Source organism: Mus musculus, chromosome 6, assembly GCF_000001635.26.
Source record: "Mus musculus strain C57BL/6J chromosome 6, GRCm38.p6 C57BL/6J".
In the NCBI taxonomy this organism is placed as follows: domain Eukaryota; kingdom Metazoa; phylum Chordata; class Mammalia; order Rodentia; family Muridae; genus Mus; species Mus musculus.
In genome coordinates, this window is record NC_000072.6 from 10094746 (window position 1) to 10100657 (window position 5912).

Here is a 5912-nt window from a genome sequence, read left to right on the forward strand (position 1 = left end):
CATTTGGTGATATTCTGACTCTACAGTAAATGTAAACTTTATTTGTAAATCTCACTAAAATATCATTATATGCCAAAACTATTTTTAACATCTTATTTGTATATTTGGAACATTTTTATATTCTCTTGAATTGGTTATAACATTCAAAGGCCTGGAAAACTATTGCCAATATTTGAAAACAAACTATAATATTTCATATAAAAATGGTATAAGCCTCCTTATAAGAAGCAGACATTATTAATATGTTTTATAGGACAGTTTTAACAACAATGCTACTTTGAATTTAAAACGGTTACTTTTAGTATTATTAAACAATATTTTTTCAATTCATATAAAATATTATAGCATTTATGAAACAATATATATATATTGTTTAGGAAAATATGAGCTCCTTACAGTCTTGCTGTTATATACTCAAACTGCCTCTTTATTTTCTCTACTACATTTTAGACACTTGCCAAATTTATAAGCTTTTACAAAGAAGTACATTTATTTTTTAGTGCTTTTTAAAAAATAATTATGTTTGTCATTAGAATTTACTTGCTTATTTTTCTACAAATTCATTTATTTAGTTAAGAGAGGGTGTTGTCTCAAGTTCATTTAACCAAAGCTCATAAACAAAATCCAAAACCATTTTCTTTCTGGTGCCTATTTTGAATTGTGTATACATCATCAGAATCGCGAATGAGGACCATCATCAAGTAAAAAGACTTGTAAGATGGAGTGGAGAAAAAGCATGTGATGGAGAATATGTGATATGGATGCAGAAATGGCCATATTCGTAGTAGCATTGCCCCCATGTAGAGAGGGACAGGATAAAAGACAGAGGGTAAGAAGGAATGATGTTGAGGTGAAAAATATCATGATAAAATCTGTTATCTTGCATGAGTATTTAAATATCAATAAAGAAATAAACATAAAAAAGAAAATACATTCATTAGCAGTGGTAGTAGAAGAGTTTAAGGAAATGTATTTAACATCTTTTTGCAGTAAAACAATCAACGTGCCCAGTAAAAACTACAAATTTGGAACTCTGAAAATTCCATAGAAAAATGTTATTATAAAATATAGGGCTTTTTCTCAGAAAAAAATTATTATAAATAATAACCAAAACTTTTAAGGCCGACATTCTATTAGTTATCTATTGCTGTGATAAATCACTATGATGAAGGCAACTTAGAGGTGAAAGGACTCCAGAATCCAGAGGTACACTGAAAGGAGCAAAGTAGCAAGCTCTGGATTACAGCAAGCAGCAAGTTTAGATTTCACAATTTAGGCACAAGCAGGAAAAGAGAGAGGGAACTGGAAGTGAAGAATTTCTCAAAATTCTTTAAAGCTGACTTTCTGTGGTTCACTTCCTTCAACAATGACACGTTCTTTTATCACAAGATGCCAGCAACTAGAAACCAAGTATTCAAATATTTTAGCATATAAGGGTCTTTCTCCTTCAAACCAATGCAGAAAGTTAAGTTATGAATGGCTACAAGTCAACTTAGTAAGTTCATAAATCAGATACAATTTAATATTTCCAGAATTAATTGCAAGTGACAAGTTCTATATAGCTCCATGGTTGATTGCTTACCTAGTATGCATGAAGTTCAGGGTTTGGTTCATATTCACTCTTTCCTTAAATATAAATTGCAGATATCTTGGATTATTGCACTTTTATAATTTATCACGGATTCACCTCTTTATCATAGACATCCACTTATAAAATATCCATCCCCCTTGAAATAACATAACATAAGCCTCATTATTTAAAAAGAGACAGTATTCTCTAAACACTCAGAAAGTTATTAAACAAATGCAAATGCATTGTGGGTAAGCACTGCATAATAAATTATTTATGAAGATGATGGTGATGGTAATTATGAAAGCTTAAAGAGATTGAATGTTTATTATGTGCCTACACTATTCTAGATGCTTAATATTCATTAGCTATCCTCCACAAGGACCCATAAAAATCTTGAAGCCATAACATGTTAAGTAACTTGCTCAATTTAACTAGAACTTGGGGAGTTTCAGGTTTCATCTACGTTATCTGAATCTAGATCTGCCTCCAGAAACATTTCATAATTTCATTTTCACAGCATAATATTAATCACAAATTCACAGACAGATTTAATTACCTATCAAATGATATTTTAAAAGTAAGCCCAAACATATTTTATAAGGAACCTGTTTGCTTTTTTATCATCTCAGTGGAAAACCAACCAAACAAATAAATTCAATAATATGCTCTCACTAAATATGCTCTATAAGGTATCAAAAGGAAAGGAATATTAACATTTTAAATTCAATAAGCCTCTCAAAATATATAAATAAATTAATGTGTTTTAATATTTTATTTCATATTCTATTCCCACAGTGTTGTGAATAAGATTTACAATTATTGGGGTGTGTAGTTTGTGGAGTATGAGGATGTGTATGCACAATGTTGAAGCTACTGAAGGTGGGTGGGAGTCCTGTTCACCTTATATTCTTTAAGACAGGGTTTGTCACTGATCCTGTAACTATACTGGTTGGGAAAGAGGCTCAGAAACAATGGCCTCTGCCCAAGGCCCACAGTAAGGGTGTTACAGAAACATTAAGTCTCACTTCAAATTTTGACTTTGGTCCTAAAGATTTGAAATCAGATATTCAGGTTTAAACACTAAGCACTCTTACCTATTGAGCTATTTGTTCATCTCCAAATAACTTATCTACGAATATTTTTAGTTTAACAATGTCTACATTTATTTTTAATTCATCTCAGTAGGTTTAATTTCCATTCTTCTACATGCTGATCTCCAGTTGAACCAGCAACATTTGTTGAAAATGCTGTCTTTTTTTCCACTAGACGTTTTTAGCTCCTTTGTAAAAGATCAAGTGGCACTAAGTGTATGGGTTCATTTCTGGGTCTTCAATTCTGTTTTATTGTCCTGCCTGCCTGTCTCTGCATCAATACCATGTAGTTTGTAATCACCAAATCCTATTTTAATGGTTTTTCTTAATATCTTTAACCTCCCATGTAGACCACGACTCACCAGAGGTGTTGGGAAAGAAAGGATATGTGATAAGGGGACCTGTTTACAACAGTTCTTTGGAACAACTCTGTGTTGTCTGGAAATCGGCAGTTAAGTTCACAGGTTAGCAGGCTGAGGCAGCTTGATCCTTTCACCAACACTTCATAGGTATTCCAGCAATACCATCCAGTAAGCAACAGAGGTGACATGATCTAGCAGAGATAGCCAGTGCTCAGCCTTGGCTCAACTAAGCAGGAGCGACCTAGAGGTACACTAGGAGAAATTCTCAGCTGTGCCTCTTTGAGGGAAGTGAAGATCAGTGAAGACTTGAGACCCACAAGCATTGCAGAGCCTGCTGTACCAGCAAGCCAAGCTCTATCTTCATCACTCAGTGGAGTCCTAATTATACCCTCCAAACATAAAAATATCTTGCCTCAGCATGTGCTTCTAATCAACCAGAGTCCTAGACTTACAAATGGTGTTCAAATATGCAATGTAAGATGAACCAATACATGTGTGTTGTTAGCAAAGACTCTTTCATCACATGTCCTTTCATGAGTTTGCTTTAGTGGAAGATAATCTTCTCCTGTGTTTGCTTCAGCAAAACTTTCCTTCATGAATTTGCCTTAGTCTTTCACCTGTATTCTCTTCTGGAAAACACTTATTTACTTCTTTGCCCCAGCAAAATACCATCCAATACAACTGGCTCTCCAAGAACCCTTACGCTTCAGTGAGAGTTTTCTTATTAACTTGAACAACAACAACAACAACAACAAAAATGGCATTACATAAATTTCATTACCTCTTGAAAGTTTATCATGGATTCTCAACATTACCCAAGTCATTATCAGCCTTACCAAAGTACATAAAAATTCACTACTAATCATGTATCAAGCCACTTTGCTGAAGGTGTTTATCAGCTGTAGGAGCTTCCTGCTAGAAAAATTTTGGTTCACCTATGTATGTTATCATATCATCTGCAAATAGTGATACATTGACGTCTTCCCTTCCAATTTGGATCTACTTGATCTTCTTTAGTTCTTATTGCTCCAGCTAGAACGTCACGTACTGTATTGAGTATATATAGAGAGAGTGGGCAGCCTTGTCTTGTTCCTGATTATAATGAAATTGCTTTGAGTTTCTCTGCATTTAATTTTATGCTGGCTACTGGCTTGCTGGAATTGTCTTTATAGTGTTTAGGTATGTTCCTTGTGTGCCTAATCTCATACATTTTTTATAATGAATGGGTGTTGGATTCTGTCAAAGGCTTTTTTTTTTAATCTAATAAGATGATCAAATGGTTTTTATTCTTTTAATTTGTTTATATGGTGAATTACATTGACATATATTTTTGTATATTGAACCATCCTGCATCAGTGAGTTGAAGCCTACTTGGTCATGATGGATGGTATTTTTGATGTGCTCTTAGATTCAGTTTCCAAGTAATTTTTTGAGTGGGTTTGAACCTATATTCATTAGGGAAATTGGTCTGCAATTTTCTTACTTTGTTGAATTGTTATGTCTTTGTTGCGCTTGAGTATCAGGGTGAACATGGCCTTATAAAATGAATTTGTTCCTTCTCTTTCTATTTTGAGGAACAATTTAAGGAACACTGGCATTAACTTGTCGTTGAAAGTCTGGTAGAATTCTGTGCTGAAACCATTAGGCCCTTTTCTTATTTTTTCTGAGTGGAAGACTTTTAATGACTGTTTCCAGGATTTGGAAGCTGAGTGTTACAAAAGTCTGTGGTAGAATTAAACATGAGTGTTAAAAATATGTCAGTGATATTCTTCTATACTCATAGATTGGTACCTAAGCCAATAGTCATTAAAAGGGTTCCTTTATCATAAGATGGGAGCATGTGCAGAGACCCACAGGAAAACATTAGGGAGTCCTCTGGGAACTTCAGAGGAGGTGAAGGAAGAATTATAGAATAGCAAGGGAACAAGGACACCAGTAGAATATGGCCCATGGGATCATCTAAGCAGGGCTCATAGGGGCTCACAAGTGGCACCTATGGACCCTGCATGGGTTTATCTCAAGCCTTCTGTATACATGTTTGGGTTGCTTGGCTTTAAGTTTTTGTTGGACTCCTAACACTGGAAGTATGGGTGTCTCTGACTTATTACCTAATTAAGGGACACTTTTCCTCATACTGGGTTGCCTTGTCCAGCCTTGATATGAAGATTTTTGCCTAGTCTTACTGTGTTTATGTCATATTTGTTTGATACCAATGGGGGAAGGGCTACTCTTTTCTGGAGGGAAAAGGAAAATCAGAGGACCTTGGAGAAAGGGAGATAGTGGGGACTGAGAGAAGTATAGAGGTAGATGCCAAAGTCAGGTTGTATTATATGAGTGAAGAATAATTTTTTTAAAAGTAAGTTCTTTACATTGGAAGCAGAATTTGTGACCAATATATCAGACTATTTTGTGAAATCATACTATATAAAAGAATCTTTACAATGTATTAATAAAAAAGCAGAATATAAATTAGTGTTCACAAAAAGTACTTGAATATTTTATTTCAAGACCTTAAAATCTGTTCTTCTTTGCAATATTGTAAAAAATTATTAATAACATTAAATTACTCTCTGACACAAGTATCAAGAAATTGAATGTGGTTTCTGTAGTGTAGTGGTTATCACGTTCGCCTCACACGCGAAAGGTCCCCGGTTCGAAACCGGGCAGAAACAAGTAGTCTGGGCTGGTGAGATGGCTCAGTGGGTAAGAGCACCCGACTGCTCTTCCGAAGGTCCGGAGTTCGATTCCCAGCAACCGCATGGTGGCTCACAACCATCCGTAACGAGATCTGACTCCCTCTTCTGGAATGTCTGAGGACAGCTGCAGTGTACTTACATATAATCAATAAATAAATCTTTACAAAAAAAAAGAAATTGAAATAGTATC

The 5912-nt window shown here is 34.7% G+C and overlaps 1 non-coding gene across 1 annotated transcript; it reads left to right on the forward strand.

The window, feature by feature from the left end:
* Nucleotides 1-5625: 5625 nt before the first annotated feature.
* On the forward strand, nt 5626-5698 carry n-TVcac5. The gene has a single exon. It is a non-coding gene; the product is annotated as a tRNA-Val (tRNA).
* The last annotated feature ends 214 nt before the right edge of the window (nt 5699-5912 follow it).